The sequence below is a fragment of the Mandrillus leucophaeus genome, unplaced genomic scaffold, assembly GCF_000951045.1.
Source record: "Mandrillus leucophaeus isolate KB7577 unplaced genomic scaffold, Mleu.le_1.0 Scaffold361, whole genome shotgun sequence".
NCBI classification, from domain to species: Eukaryota; Metazoa; Chordata; class Mammalia; order Primates; family Cercopithecidae; genus Mandrillus; species Mandrillus leucophaeus.
Window position 1 is genome coordinate 2,250,813 of NW_012103821.1, and position 16,144 is coordinate 2,266,956.

At 36.3% G+C, this 16,144-nt stretch overlaps 1 pseudogene; it reads left to right on the top strand.

Moving 5' to 3' along the window:
* The window catches only part of LOC105546530, a 19,331-nt pseudogene extending 11,029 nt beyond the window's left edge, over positions 1 to 8,302 (top strand).
* The last annotated feature ends 7,842 nt before the right edge of the window (positions 8,303 to 16,144 follow it).

A 16,144-nucleotide genomic window follows, 5' to 3' on the forward strand; every position in this document is an offset into this window, starting at 1 on the left:
ATATAAATATATAAAATAGGTAAAGTAAATCAGAGGATAATTAATCTATGTAAAATAGGTAAGGTAAATCATAGGATAATAGAAATATATATGAACCAAAGAAATGTGGTAGCTTTCACAGAAACAACTCTTTTCCTTTTCATAATTATTCTTCACTTTACAAAGTATTAAATTATTTAACTATTAAAAGTAGTACAACAAAAAGAATAAAATGCCTAGGAATATAGCTGTCAAGGGAAGTGAAGGACCACTTCAAGGAGAACTACAAACCACTGCTTAAGGAAATCAGAGAGGATGCAAACAAATGGAAAAACATCCCATGCTCATGGAGAGGAAGAATCAATATCATTAAAATGGCCATTCTGCCCAAAGTAATTTATAGATTCAGTGCTATTCCCATTAAACTACCAGTAACATTCTTCACATATTTAGAAGAAAGTATTTTAAAATTCACATGAAATCAAAAAAGAACTCATATAGCCAAGAAAATCCTAAGCAAAAAGAACAAAGCTAGAGGCATCATGCTACCAGACTTCAAACTATACTACAAGGCTACAGTAACTGAAACAGTATGGTACTGGTACAAAAACAGACACATAGACCAATAGAACAGAATAGAGAACTCATAAATAAGACTGCACATCTACAACCATTGATCTTCAACAAATCTGTCAAAAACAAGCAATGGGGAAAGGATTCCCTATTTAATAAAAGGTGCTGGGAGAACTGGCTAGCCATATGTAGAAAATTGAAAATGGACCCCTTACACCTGATACAAAAATTAACTCCAGATGGGTTGAACTCAAAACTATAAAAAACCTAGAAGAAAATATAGGCAATACTACTCAGGACATAGGCACAGGCATGACAAAATCACCAAAAGCAATTGCAACAAAAGCAAAAATTGACAAATGGAATCTAATTAAACTAAAGAGCTGCTGCACAGCAAAAGAAACTATCATCAGAGAGAACAGGCAACCTACAGAGTGGGAGAAACATTTTGCAATCTATCCATTGACAAAGGTCTAATATTCAGCATCTACAAGGAACTTAAATTTACAAGAAAAAACACAACCCCATGAAAAAGTGGGCAAAGGACATGAATAGACACTTCTCAAAAGAAGACATTCATGATGCCAAAAAACAGGTGAAAGCAATCTCAACATCACTAATCATTAAAGAATGCAAATCAAAACCACAACGAGATACCATCTTACACCAGTCAGAATGGCAATTATTAAAAAGTCAAATTAACAGATGCTGGCAAGGTTGTGGAGAAATAGGAACACTTTTACATTGTTTGTGGGAATGTAAATTAGTTCAACCTTTGTGGAAGACAGTGTGGCGATTCCTCAAAGATCTAGAACCTCAAAGATCTAGAACCATTTGACCCAGCAATCCCATTGCTGGATATAGACACAAAGGAATATAAATTATTCCATTACAAAGATACATGCACACGTATGTTCACTGCAACACTATTCACAATAGCAAAGACATGGAATCAACCCAAATGGCCATCAGTGATAGACTGGATAAAGAAAATGTGGTACATATACACTATGGAATACTATGCAACCATAAAAAGGAATAAGATCATGCCCTTTGCAGGGACATGGTTGGAGTTGGAAGCCATTATCCTCAGCAAACTAGCGCAGGAACAGAAAACCAAACATTTCATGTTTTCACTTACACGTGGGAGCTGAACAATGAGAATGCATGGACACAGGGAGGGAGATACACAATGGGGCCTGTCCAGGGATGGGGGCTGGGTTGGGGGTGGGAGAGCACCAAGAAAAGTAGTTAATGCATGCTGGGCTTAATATCTAGGTGATGGGTTGATAGGTGCAGCAAACTACCATGGCACACGTTTACCTATGTAAAAAACCTTCACATCCTGCACATGTGCTCTGGAACTTAATTTTAAAAAGTAGTACAACAATTACAAAAATGCTCAGGACAAACACACCTGGTGAACATACATCTTGTTGGATGGGAGGTGGTGAAGTGTGGGGTGTCAAATGTGTCCTGAGTTTCAGTCAGGATGTTTCAGAGGAAAATGTAAAGCCTTGGATAATTTGCCAGCTTTGTAAATGGAAGTCAAAGAGCTACCATGTAATTTCAACTTCTGTTTTCTTTCAAATCTGTATATAAATTCCCTGTTGAATTTAGTTTGTAACTTTTACTTTTTTGTGCTTAAGATATTTGCTCGTTTCTCACTACACATATCATGCCTGCAGGCAAATTGGTTATATTCTGTACCTTTTGGGGAATGGTCTAAGGAGCTGGATTCTTTTTGATGCTTATAAAAAACTGACTTGGAAATAATAACTTTATCAGTTTTAATATGTAAAAGCTTAGAATTAACTTGATAAAACTAGGAAGAGAGATAAAAATGTTATATTTTCTTCTGAATAAAAGTGTCATTTTTTAAGAATTCCAATTATTAAAATCTAGTGATTATTTAAAACATTTCCTTTTTAGATATTACCAAATCACTCTTGGTGACCGAGTTGGGCTATTGCAGAACATCAGAAATTGTAAGAACTATTATTTCCAATATGGAAAAGCTTTTTTGCATTCCTATCCATGAGTAAGCTCTTTTCATTTTCCACCTAAAGTTCTAGATCATTTAACATCTTAAAATAATATATTTTCCTTTAGAAATTAAGCATTTGTTTATAGAAATGGGATTGGTACCATAATTCTAATGCTCTCCCTCCCCTTACCCCCCAGTCTCCGACAGGCCCCAGTGTGTGATATTCCCCTCCCTGTGTCCATGTGTTCTCACTGTTCACAATGTTGGTTTTTCAGAGAGACTTCAGAACAAAAAGACACCCATTTTTTATTAGCAGTGTCTGATGTTCTGCAGTAGGTTTGTGTGGATGTGTTCTACTTTTTTCTATTTTGATTCATTTTGTTATTGGGGCTCCTTGGTTCAGAGCTCTGTATTTTGTCAGTTCTGCCCTTCTGTGCAGTTTCCTTTATAATATCTGTTGAGTGGTTGTGGTAGGCAGGGTCGGCTTGTCTTGCTTATCATTGATTTCTGCAGGATCCTTAATTTTTCACTCTTAGTTCCAACTTTTCCTTGACTTCTTGGTCTCCAAGAGGTACTACCTCTTCTGTCTTATCTGATTCTCCTCTAGAATCACAGTTTCCCCACGGTAGCTGGACTGTGAATTACCAAGGGCTGATCTGTGCTCAGTGTTTTTGTATTTATTGTCTCACTTATACTCTTTTCTGAGGGTGTTTTTTTCTGTGTTCCCTGTGGGTCCTTGGCTCCTCCCTGCTCTCCCTTACAAAGTCTTTTCTGCCTCTTCTCCTCCACTCTGTGTGTCCACAGGCTAGGAATGCTCCATTAGAATTAATTTGTTTGTTTGCTCTTTCTTCTGCTTACAGGTAGTTTGAGATTTGTATTTTCCGATTCCTAGAAATGCTGAAGGAATAGGTCTTATGGATTTTATTTGTCCTCCTTGTTGATTTTATTTCATTTTATTTTTCAGATGGGTAATGGGGAGTTTCAAAATTAGCAGGCCACTATTCCTCTCTAAACCTCAGAGTCCTTCTGTAATCATTTTCATAAATGAAGAAATTAAAAGCAAACATCTATCCGTCTGTTTACATTTTCAAGAAAAGCTAAAGTTTTGAGGTCTTTAACTTTAATATAGTTATGCTATATTAAATATAATTGCTGCCCTTTATTATAGTTGTTTGCATTAAAAATAATAAATTTTGTTGTTATTCAACAAAATCTGTAAGTTTTGAATAACATATTTTACTGCCTACTGTTTCTACCTTTTTTCCTTTTGAAAATATCATCACTGAGTTATAAGAGTCTTAGACCTGATCAAAGATCATCTAATAATCCAGCCTTATTTTATAGGTGAGTCAACTGAGATTCAGAGAGGTGATGTGGTTGCCTTAGATCAAAGAGCTGAGTGGAAATATGACTAGAATCCTGGCTCCCAGATCATTTCTCTTTCTCCAATATTGTACTTCTCTTAGGAGTCGGGACCTTAAAAATACAGTTTGGCCATGTACAAACTAATTTGTTACTATACATTTTTGTTCTACACAGTAATGAGTAAAGTAAAAGAGAGAGATCTTCTGTCAAGTAGCTACAGAACCTCCCAGAATGATGCCCTTGAGGGAAGGGCAATAAACTTGCTACTACACTGTGCTGTCCTGAAGCATGGACTGTAACCATGGGCTATAAAATGGTTATGTTAGTCATAAAAGAGCTGCAAGAGGTTTACAACTTTAACCTTTAATTTTGCTGTTGGATAAAGTAAAAACTAATTTTTACTTCAGGATTTTTTCAGAAGTATAACCAGGGAAATATTACCAAGGAGAAGTTCTGATATTGATTTAGGATTTTTTGCATTCAGCTGCTTCTTTAGTTTAGCAACATGACTTCAGAGTTACTTACACAAAACAATGAAACTAAAGGGAGTCATAATCTGAATGAATGCTTTAAACAAGCAGAAACAGTCTAATAGGTTCCTAACTAGGGACAAATATTTTTGAGACAACAATTACTGTGGCTCAATTTCCTTTAATTTTTCAAAATTTAATTAGATGAAATGTACCTGGTATATATTTTCTGGCATCATCGTTTGAGAATAATTTTATCATAAACATAGCTACTTTTTATTATGGATCTTTTATATGCCAGTCACTCTTTTGGTGCTTTACAAATATTGTTTGTAGTTATTGTAACAGTGATCTAAGGTAAATTGGTATCCCTATTTGATGACAAGAAAGCTAAAACTCAAAGAAGAAACTTGGTCCAAATTAGTTTTTTGGTTTTTGTGATGGAGTTTCACTCTTGTTGCTCAGGCTGGAGTGCAGTGGCTTGATCTCGGCTCACTGCAACCTCCACCTCCTGGGTTCAAGCAATTCTCCGGCCTCAGCCTCCCAAGTAGCTGGGATTACAGGCATGTGCCACCACACCGGGCTAATTTTGTATTTTTAGTAGAGACAAGGTTTCACCATGTTGGCCAGGCTGGTCTCAAACTCCTGACCTCAGGTGATCAACCCTCCTTGGCCTCCCAAAGTGCTGGGATTGCAGATATAAGCCACTATGCCTGGCCCAGATTAGGGCATGGTTTTTAGGCAGCTGAGCATGGAACAAACTCAACTCTTTGTGACCCCAAACAGTGTTTTTAATGATATACCCTGTTAGTTGTATAGGAGGATCAGACTAAGATAGGATTCAGAAGGCACAGTGTAGAATCTATACCATAGCCTTAATTACCTGGTAGTATAAGTAATCTCTTTGGTAATATTTGCTCACAAAAAGTATACTCTAGCTTACTACAAGACTCCTTGCTTGAGATTCCATGATGTTCAATAGAAGCGATGGAAGCACCACTAGATGCTATCACTGTTGTTCTGCTAACCTAGGATTCTCTCTGAATAGAATACTAAGGGATTACTTACAAAAGATCTTGGTCTTTGCTTTCTATAATATGAGATATCAACTATCACATATCTCATATGAAAAGGGGAGAAACACATCTTTCTTTATAACTGAAAAAATGCCACGAAAGCTAATTTGATTTCATTCATTTGGGAAACAAACATCTTGGAAATTTATTGTACCCACTAGTTCTTTCTTAAATTTGATGTGCAGCAAAAACATAGGCAGAAAAACATTCCAAATCAAAGACTTTATGTCATTCTAATCCTTTTTTTAAAAAATCACTTTGAGATGAAGGATGTACTTAGGTGCAATATTTTTTATAGATACAAAATAAATACCACATTTGTAATCAATTTATCATTACTTTTTAAAAAAATAAACTTGGAAAGATCTTGGTAAATAGAACCCACTGCTTTATTTCCAGAGCTTTAAACAGTCACAAAAGGAGTTTGACTAAAAACCATTTGCAATTAACTTGCAGACATAATGAACTTTTTCTTCTAAAAACACATTTCAGTGTGTATTTCTTTAATAAAAAGGAACATTGTCTCATACAGCCACAGTACAATTATAAAAGTCAGGAAATTAACATTGATACATAAACTAATATAAAGACTTCATTCAAATTTTGAAAAAAATTTTAACCCAAGGTCCAATCCAGACTCATACATTGCATTTAGTTCTCATTTCGCATCAGTTTCCTTTAATTTAGAACTTGCTTGGTCCTTATTTTTTATGACCTTCACATTTTTCAAAAGTATAGGCCAATTATTTTGTAGTCTAGCTCCTGATTTGAATTTGTCTAGTTTCTTTATGATTGTATTTGGATTATGCTTTTTTGGCAGGAATGTTACAGAAGCAATGTATTGTCCTTCTCAGTGAGTGCATCATCTCAGGAGGCACATGGTATCTTTCTGTCCTATTATGGGTGATATTAACTTTGATTACTTGGCAATGGTAGACCATTGTAAAAATGCTATTTTTTTCTCACTGTACTCATTATATATCTTGTGGAGAGATACTTCGATACTGAAAATATCAAAATTTTACCCATTAATTTTAAAATTTATTGATGATTCTTTACTGAATAAGTTATTACTATAATTGCTATCAAGTAGTATCTTACTTATTCTTACTTATATCTTACATATTCATCTTACCTTGCTGTATTTTCAAGGAAGAGGTGCTGTGAGAGGAAAAACCTGTAGTAATCGTTCAAAAGAGGCCTAGATTTATGCAGAACCCAGGTGGGTTGCAATCCCTGTAGGTCTAGATATGATACACATCCAGTAGGGAATGATCAATATCATGATACTTTATGCTCCCTGGAGATTATTGTGCATTGTGTGTGTGTGTGTGTGTATCTGTGTAAAATAAGCTGTAGTTACCTTGGGTTTAGAAAAATATGAATATGAATATATTTACATGCTGTTAGAGTAGAATTATAGCATTATTTTTAGGACTTTTTTCTGCAAAAGTATTGTTTTCATGTTTATCTTATTAAGTTATTGCTTTGTGAGTATTCATTTTGGGATTTATATAGTACATCACGGTAACTGGATTTTATGTATTTTTATTTTAAAATTAAATACCATCTTTTTTTACACTTATTCTCTAGATTGGTTCAACTTATCTCAATCAACATTCAAACTGAAGTTAGGAGGAATACCTTATTTGAAAGGTTATATTTTCAATCTACCATTTTTGAATACTATTTTTTAGGATCCGGAGTGTTGGAACAGCAGCTACTAATGTGCATTGTGGCAAGTGGAGGAGCAGAAGCATTTTATGAAATGGGAATTCACTGCTGGGATATTGCAGGAGCTGCCATTATTGTTACTGAAGTTGGTGGTGTGCTAATGGATGTTACTGGTAAAATTATGAGATAATGGATCATTTTTCTCTTTACATCTCTTGGACTTTCCTCTGTATGTGGGGTTAAAAAACAGTTTGATACATATGATAACTTGGCTTTTAAGACAAACAGGCTATATAATTTTGTGCAAAATCAAAATAAACATTAGGAGATAGAGGCAAGGATGAGAACTAATGGCAATGTGGGACTGATAGTGATGAATGGCTAAGTCTTTTCAAATGTGAGTAATAGGAACTCCTGAAAGGCTGTAGAGAAAGCCTAGTCACTGAGTCTGAGGCTTGTGTTCAGAGTTCTTTGAATGCTGACCACTGTGATAGTTGATGATGGACTTCAGTCCTCCACCATCACCTTCTTTGTTGGGACTAGAGAAGTTAAATATTTGCTTTGAGCTGATGGTGAAATTTTTGAAGTGAAGAGTGAACCTGGGTTCAAAGAATTCACCAGTGATCTGAGAGAAAGACAACAAAGAAATAAGGAAATGGGAAGGACAGTGGTGTGAAAATTAATTGGAGTCACATTTTCTGTCCACAGATTCTTAAATAGTAAAGAGGTAATAAGAGTGCATACACACACGCACACACACAAAGAAATAGAGAATAGATGACATTTTTTCAGACTATCATGACTTGAGACTCCCTCTCTCCCCTGTCAACTTTGCCAGTAAATACCAAACAAGTGGTATTTTTAAAAACATATACTTAGAAACTCAGCTATGCATTGCCAAAGCTTAAACATTGTAGTTATGTGACAGTATAGTAGATTTTTAAAAGAAAACTGAAAGTATTGAAATGTCATGATTGACCATAGTGCACATTGCTGTACTTGTTTGATGTAAATTATTTTTGTAACAGATATAACTATTTACCATACTTGATTTGTTTTAGGTGGACCGTTCAATTTAATGTCATGAAGAATAATTGCTGCAAAATGTACAGCCATTATCAGAAAGGAAAGCCAAAGAAATTCAGGTAGTACCTTTTCAACGAGATGATGATGATTAATTACAGCAGCCTCATAGCCGATCACAGTTGCTTTTCCCCAGATTTGCTGACTCACTGATGGATATGGGTTTCAGATGTATGATATGCTTGGTTTCAATTGTCTTTGTCCAGATTAAAAATTTTGAACTTGTTTCATATTTTACTATGGCTAGGTTTGCAAGAATAGACATAATGTTTACTTCATTGTTTAAAAAATGGCATGTGAGAGCTTTAGGAAAAATACACAAAAAGTACAATTGATGAAATAAGTATAACATCAACTGAAATAGTTAGCAATTGTGCATTTCTGAGTATCAATGGTCTGAAATTTTGTCTTGCTATATACATGTATGCCTAGACACTTGCTTAGAAAGTTACCTATTTGGAAAAAAAATTGTTTGGTTTCAAAAGCCATATTTAAATTTGTAAGGATATATTGAGTACTTCCTAGACCAAGGTTTTTTTCTTTAAAGAGAACTTTTTTTGTTTCATTCAGTGTTCATATAACACCTAGTACCATGCCTGTCAGTTGGCAACCAAAATTAAACATTGTAAGAATGAATATTTTGAAGTCATCGATTTCTAGTTATTATACAGAGTAGATACATAATAAGCTCACCATTCTGTACTTTTGCTGTATATTTCATGATGAGAATTTTGAAGTAAAAACAGTAGTTATCTTTTGTATATTTCACATTACCATACTGCCAGATACAGTTGATTGTTGTGGGCATTTCTGCAATAAATATATTTTCCAAAGCACTTAGTTAAGGTATGTATTTTAATTTCTTTAAAGTCCCTGAGTAAGAGAGAAGAAACTGTTCCTAAAAAGCACTCTCATCAGATATCTAATATATTTTGATGCAGTGTAACATTTTACTAATTTCAATAGTCACATTTCAAAGATGTTGGTGCTGATTTGGTTGTGTTGGCAAATTATGTGTTATTGTTAATATTCAACTATTTGGTTTCCTCCCAAATCCTTATATAATTTCATCATTACTGGATTCCATTCAGCCTTTAAGTAAGAGAACAGATGACATTTTTCAGACCAGTATGACTTGCAATTCCCTCTCTCTCACACCAACCTGGCCAGTAAATACCAATAAATATCTTTTTTCTTTTTTTCTTTTCATTTTTTTTTTTTTTTTTGAGACAGTCTCACTCTGTTGCCCAGGCTGGAGTGTGGTGGCACGATCTCAGCTCACCACAACCTCCGCCTCCTGGGTTCAAGTGATTCTCCTGCCTCAGCCTCCCCAGCTAATTTTTGTAGTTTTAGTAGAGGTGAGGTTTTACTATGTTGGCCAGGTTGGTCTCAAACTCCTGACCTCGTGATCCACCTGCCTCGGTCTCCCAAAGTGCTGGGATTACATGTGCGAGCCACCACGCCCAGCCACCAATAAATATCTTAATCATCCTTGGCCGAACAAACAAAAAAAGAAAATTGTACCGGTTCATAGATATTTGTAAAAGATTAATTTATTGTTTAGCCCTTGGCACATGAAAAGGCTACTAAGTTTTATTGTAGATTTCTAAATGCCTTTTATTTGATACAATGAAAAGTGCTGCTATAAAGTGTTCAAAGTAGGCATTACTTTATTATGTGTACATCTAAATATATATGATACTAGGATTTAAGTACTGTAATTAATTTATTAATACTATTGATCACATGCAGTTAAAACATCTGATATTGTATTATTCTAGGGTTGTTTTTGCAATTTATTTTAATATAAGAAGAGTATTATAAATAAAATGTTAAATATTTCAATAAAATTGTAATGAAAAGTATAATTGATATTTACATTATTAATGTTTACAGTTTAAACTACTTTTAAGGGTTTTATGTTAAGTTACAACACAAACTTTGCCATTGTAATTGAATATAGATTCTTATTTTTTTGCCTATAGTTTTTTGAATTTTAAAAAAGCTAAAAATGTTTTAAAATAGGTCACTTTTACATATTTTTATTCTAAATGCAATTGGATATTCTGTAGCTAAAATTTCTTTAGATAATGAAAAAGGATGATCGAGAAATGAATTATCAAATATTATTTGAAATTATTTGAGTAACAAGACTTCTTTGACTTAACATGTATATGCTATAGTCAGATATATTATCTTTTTGTATGTGTATACACACAGAGATACATGCAAAAATATTTGTAGCTGAATGCCCTTCCTCTGCTTTTTAAACAAAAAATTTTGGGGGATGCAGGGAAAGCATTTTGCCTAGGGAAATCTGGAGCTTTAATGCAAGGCAAGGAAACAAAGTAGAAGGGTGTATTACTTGAAATAAAAGTGATCGATAGTCTATGGGATTGTCCACTTAGAAAATCCAAAAGAATCTACTAAGAAATCATTAGTATTCGTGTCTTTGGTGATGTCACCGGGGAGACACTCAGTGTATGGAAATCAACCTCATTTGTTTAAGCTAGCAACCCATAAGATAGCATTTAATGAAGATACTATTTACGCTGGTATTTTTAAGAAGCCATCAGATAACTAAAAATTATTCTAAGGACAGATGTGCAAAAACTCCACGAGTGGCCAGGCGCGGTGGCTCACGCCTGTAATCCCAGCACTTTGGGAGGCTGAGGCAGGTGGATCACCAGAGGTCAGGAGTTCAAGGCCAGCCTGGGAAACATGATGAAACCCCGTCTCTACTAAAAACACAAAAATTAGCCAAGCACGGTGTTGCACACCTGTAGTCCTGGCTGCTCAGGAGGCTGAGGCAGGAGAATCACTTGAACCCCGGAGGCAGTGGTTGCAGTGAGCTGAGGTCACGCCACTGCACTCCAGCCTGGGTGACAGAGTGAGACTCCATCTCAAACAAAACAAAACAAAACAAATAAAAAACAACTCCATGAGGAAAAATTACAAAACATTACTGAGAAAAATTTGAAAATATCATAATAAATGGAGTAATATACCACGCTTATGGTTTGGAACACTCAGTATTGCTCAGATGGCAATCCTTGCCAAATTATCTATAGATTTAAAAGAATCGCAATCCAAATCCCAATAATGTTTGGGAATATCAAGACTTTTAAAAGAGCTCTATGATTAAAACAGTGATATTAGCACAAGACTAGACAAATAAACCAATGGAACAGAATGTCCAGAAATAAACCCAAACTTATAGAACTACCTAGTTTATGATAATGATGTCATTGCAATGCAGTAAGGAAAGGTGGTGTTTTCAATTAAGAGTGTGGAATCATTTGGATATCAGTAATGAAGAGGAAAAAAAGAATATTTATCCCCTCATACCATATGCAAAAATCAATTCCAGATAGATCCTAATCCTAAAAATGAAAGCTAAGAGAAAAGATAGCATATCTTCCTGACCTTGCTAGGCAAAGACTTAATGAACAGGACACACAAAAACGCACTAACTCTAAAGGAAGGTTGATAAATTGGGCTACATTAATATGTCTATCATCAAAATACACGATTAAGAGAGTCAGCGGGGCAGCCCATAGTCTGCAATACATCTATCTGACAAATTATACTGAGGATATAAATAACTCCTATGTAACAATAAAATAAGCAAAAAATTTAAATACATATTCCACAAAATAATATATTCAAACACTAAGTGAATGTAAAAGTGCTCAGTATTGTTAGTCATCAAAGAAATGCAAATTAAATCAATAATTTTACTCCACTACGTATACCAGAATCATTAAAGCAAACCATGAATCTAACAACAATAAAAGCCAAATCAACCCTCAGCAATACCAAGGATTGGTAAGCATGTGAAACACCTTGCCTTCTCATATGCTATTGTCAGGGGTGTACATTGGTGTAACTACTTTGGGAAATTCTGGTGGTGTCTACTGAAGCCAATTTTCAGCTTGCCCTAGGACACAGCAACTCCATTCCTCTGCACCTATCCACAATAAATGCACAAAAAAAGGCTTGGACAAGTATGTTCATAGCAGCATCCTGTTATAATAGCCCTGAACAGTAAACAATGCAAAACTCTACCAACAGAATGGATTTTTTTAAAAAAGTGTGGTCTAATCACATGAAGAATGTTCTATAGCAATGAAAAGAACAGACTCCAGTTACACACAATAATGTGGATAATTGCAATCTGGCTGAAGCTCTGACTTCCAATGGTTCTGCACATTTTGATATCACCAATGATATCCTAATAATTTACAGAAGCCAAATTGTTTCTGCTTTGAACTTAACCTCTCTTCAGTTCTTCCCCCTTGCTTGTTGTTTTTTTTAAAAATCCCATTTTGAAATGTTCTTTGTTCCTTTCTTTGTTTCCCTTGCTGACTTTTCTTCTCTGGTGATAACACAGCTCTGTAGACTGCTCTCCTTGGTGGTCTACCTTCTGACTGTCAAGTCACTCTGAGGAAACCCATGCATGCCCCATGATTTCAACCATCACTTCCTTTCTACTGACTCCCCAGTCTTGACCTACAGCCCATATTTCCCATCTGAATTCTCCCCCTGCATCTCCTGCCCATACTTAATCTGCTCAATATATTTCTAACTATTTTTGGCTCACGCTTTTCTGCTACTCTACTACAGCATTCTCCTCTGTGCTTTCAAATTAGCACCTAATATATTTGAGTTTTCTCTTTCCCTACTCTTCATATCCAATTTGTCATAAGTCATGTTTGAATTCTCCAACCAAACTGGAACACTAGCTCTTCCCTGGCCTCCTCTGAGCCTTTTCAGACGATAGTCATTCTGCCCAGAACAGTCTACGCTAATAATAGATTACTTTTTTATGATTGTGAAGTTAACTATAAATTACAGTGATTTTCTTTTCTCTGGGAGTTGTCCCCAACAAACAGGACTGTGCCCACTGTCACCACATCTGTAGATGGTGTGGCTCCATTCCCTGTTTAATCCAGGAAAGGATATCTGACCCAAAAGGACTTTAAATTTGCTAGGGCATTTCATATTTTGACCCCAAAGACAGAGATGAGGAAAAATTGGGAATAATTCAATGTGTTATAAAGCACTTTAGGTAAGCGCTGGAAAAGAAGTAGCAAGCTTCCCAGATGCAACTGGGTATCAATATTCAATCCCACCAGGCTACCTGTTTAAGAGGAATGGAAATAGGCCATAGGTAATATGTTCTTATTTCCAGTATGTCCTATATAATACCTTCATATCCCTTAGGTAGTTTCTTTAAGTAATTCATGAAATATTTTCCTTGATAAAATGTTATTAATAATATTAGCATTTGCTGAGCACAATGTACCAGGCATTATGCTAAACACTTGATACTCATGATCATACTTAAACCTCATAATAACCCCAGCAAACATTATTATCCTCCTTGTACTGAGGCACATAGATGTTAATTAGCCCAATTTCCCTGCTCAGAGTGACATAGCTAAGCAATGACACTTCCGCAGAGACATGGTGGGGGCGCACAGTCTTAACCCCCTGCCTGGTGGTCCCTCTGCTGGCTGTACGTTAGAACCACCTGGGGAGCTTATAGATAACCCACTGCTGGCGTCCCACCTGAGTGTCTGACCAGGTCTGGAGGGTCACCTGGCCATCTGTATTTTTTAAGTTTCCCAGGTGATACCAAGCAGCCAGAATTGAGAACCATTTTGTTTCCTAGATGTAACTCTTTTTTGTCTTTCAGACAGGGTCTTGCTCTGTCTTCCAGGCTGGAGTGCAGCAGCCCAAGCATGGCTCACGGCAGCCTTGACCTCCCAGGCTCAAGCAAGCCTCCCACTTCAGCTTCCTGCGTAGCTGGGACTACAGGTGTGAGCCACCACAACTGGCTTTTTTGTTTTTGTTTACTTTTTATAGAGAGGTAGTCTGTGTTGCCCAGGCTGGTCTCAAACTCCTGAGCCCAAGCAATCCTCCTGCCCTGCCTTAGCCTCCCAAAGTGCTGGGATTACAGGCAAGGACCACCGTGTCTGGCCTGATTTCTTAAAACTAGCCAATTCACATGCCCGCCTACTCATCCACCTCCAGGAACTTGACAGGGTCTTAGGACACAATTTGATACCTTAAAATGAAAATGTTGCTTTGCCACCTGATAAGCCTCCTTGGATACTATTGTACCTGCCTTTTTAAATTCCCACAAATTAACACTAGATGACAAACTACACATAAGGAATCATCTTATATTAGGCATTTCCATTTCTGAAACATTATTTTTTCTTCAAATAACCTCTTTAGCCAATATTTGAGTTTAGTAAAACAGTATTAAAACCAAGGGAATCCTTTGTAAATTGAATGACTCTGGGTCGTGGGTTAACTCACATTCCCTTCAGCAGAGCCATAGGTGGCCTGTACACACTATGGCCTGGATTTCAGTTGCCTTCCCGGTTCAGCTCTTAAAAGATGTTCATTAATCACAAACATATAGAAAATAAAATACTTGTCTTTTGTTATCACATCTGAGAATACTTTCCCACCAATATATTTCAATATCCCTGTTAAATAATTGACTCACTAATAAAAACATTTGGGAGCTTGTATCTCCAGGGGTACAAGGCAGGGGGTGCTTAGACAGTACTATATGTCCACTTTCCTTTTCTTTTTTCTTAGAGATTGTTGTTGCTTGCATGACGGAGTAATGGAGGTGGGGTTTGTGAGGAACAATATAAGAGAAGTATACGATTACTATTTATGTTATGTTGAGGAACAATGTAATAACATTATCATTGATTTAGTCTCATAACTGGCAACATACCTTCATATCCCCGATGTCAAAGTGATAGCAGCTTGTCTGGCCACTTCAGAGTTGGCAGACTCAGGGCAGTGAGGACTGTATGCACGGTGCTTGGGTTTTTCCCACCACAGTGTTCTCCATTCTGAATTTCTTTTACTACCTTAGAGTTTCAAGTGTTAACCCCTTAACATCATTCATCTGACTTTACACAGGATGAAAAGTGAGGTGTGAGGGCTGTAGATATTCGAATAGTCTTTCTAAATGCAAATCAGTGATCACCAGCTTCATGGCTCCTTCGTGTTGGGATGAAGTCTAAATTCTTTAACATGGATTACAAGGTCATTAGGCTTGATCCCCCTCTCCTCATCTCAGGGTTTTCACCTCCAGCTTCATGCACTGACATAAAGTTCAGACTGGATTTCTTTCAGCTGCAGCAGCATTCCTTCTTCTGTTGTGAACCTTCACAACAAGCTGAGAATTTTTTTTTTTTTTTTTTTTTGAGGGGTAGGAGTTAACACAATCCTCCCTTGGTGTCTTTGAGGGTTAGTTCCAGGACCTCTGGGGGATATCTAAATTCGCAGATGTTCAAATGCCCAATATAAAATGGTGTAGCATTTGCATATAGTCCATAGGTATCCTCCTTTATAGTTTAAATCACCTCTAGATTATTTATAATACCTGTATTAGTCCGTTCTCACACTGCTATGAAGAAATACCCAAGACTGGGTAATTTATAAAGGAAAGAGGTTTAATTGACTCACAGTTCTGCATTGCTGGGGAGGCCTCAGGAAACTTACAATCATGGCGGAAGGCAAGGGAGATTGACTAATTTATTGGGGAATATCCTTTAGTGCTCCATCAGTCAGCAAAGTGTCTGTCAAACGGCTTCTAAATTCTGAGATAAGTATTAAGCAAAGGGACCCACCTAAAGACAAGGTCCTTCAGTTCAACCAAGCTTCGGAGCACCTGTTTTCTGGAGGTGTGGGCAAGGGCACTGCAGGGGTCTGGAGATGGGAAGGCTGAGTGCTCCCCCTTTGGATAATTATAGTTAATAAGAGGAGCATTTAGCGAGTAGCTGGTAGTTAATATGCATGATTTAATTTAATTTGAAAAAGGTGAGCGTTACTCCCTTCTCACAAAGGAGAAAAAAATAAGTCTAGTATGGATAAGGAAACTGCTCCTGACTATGCAGATG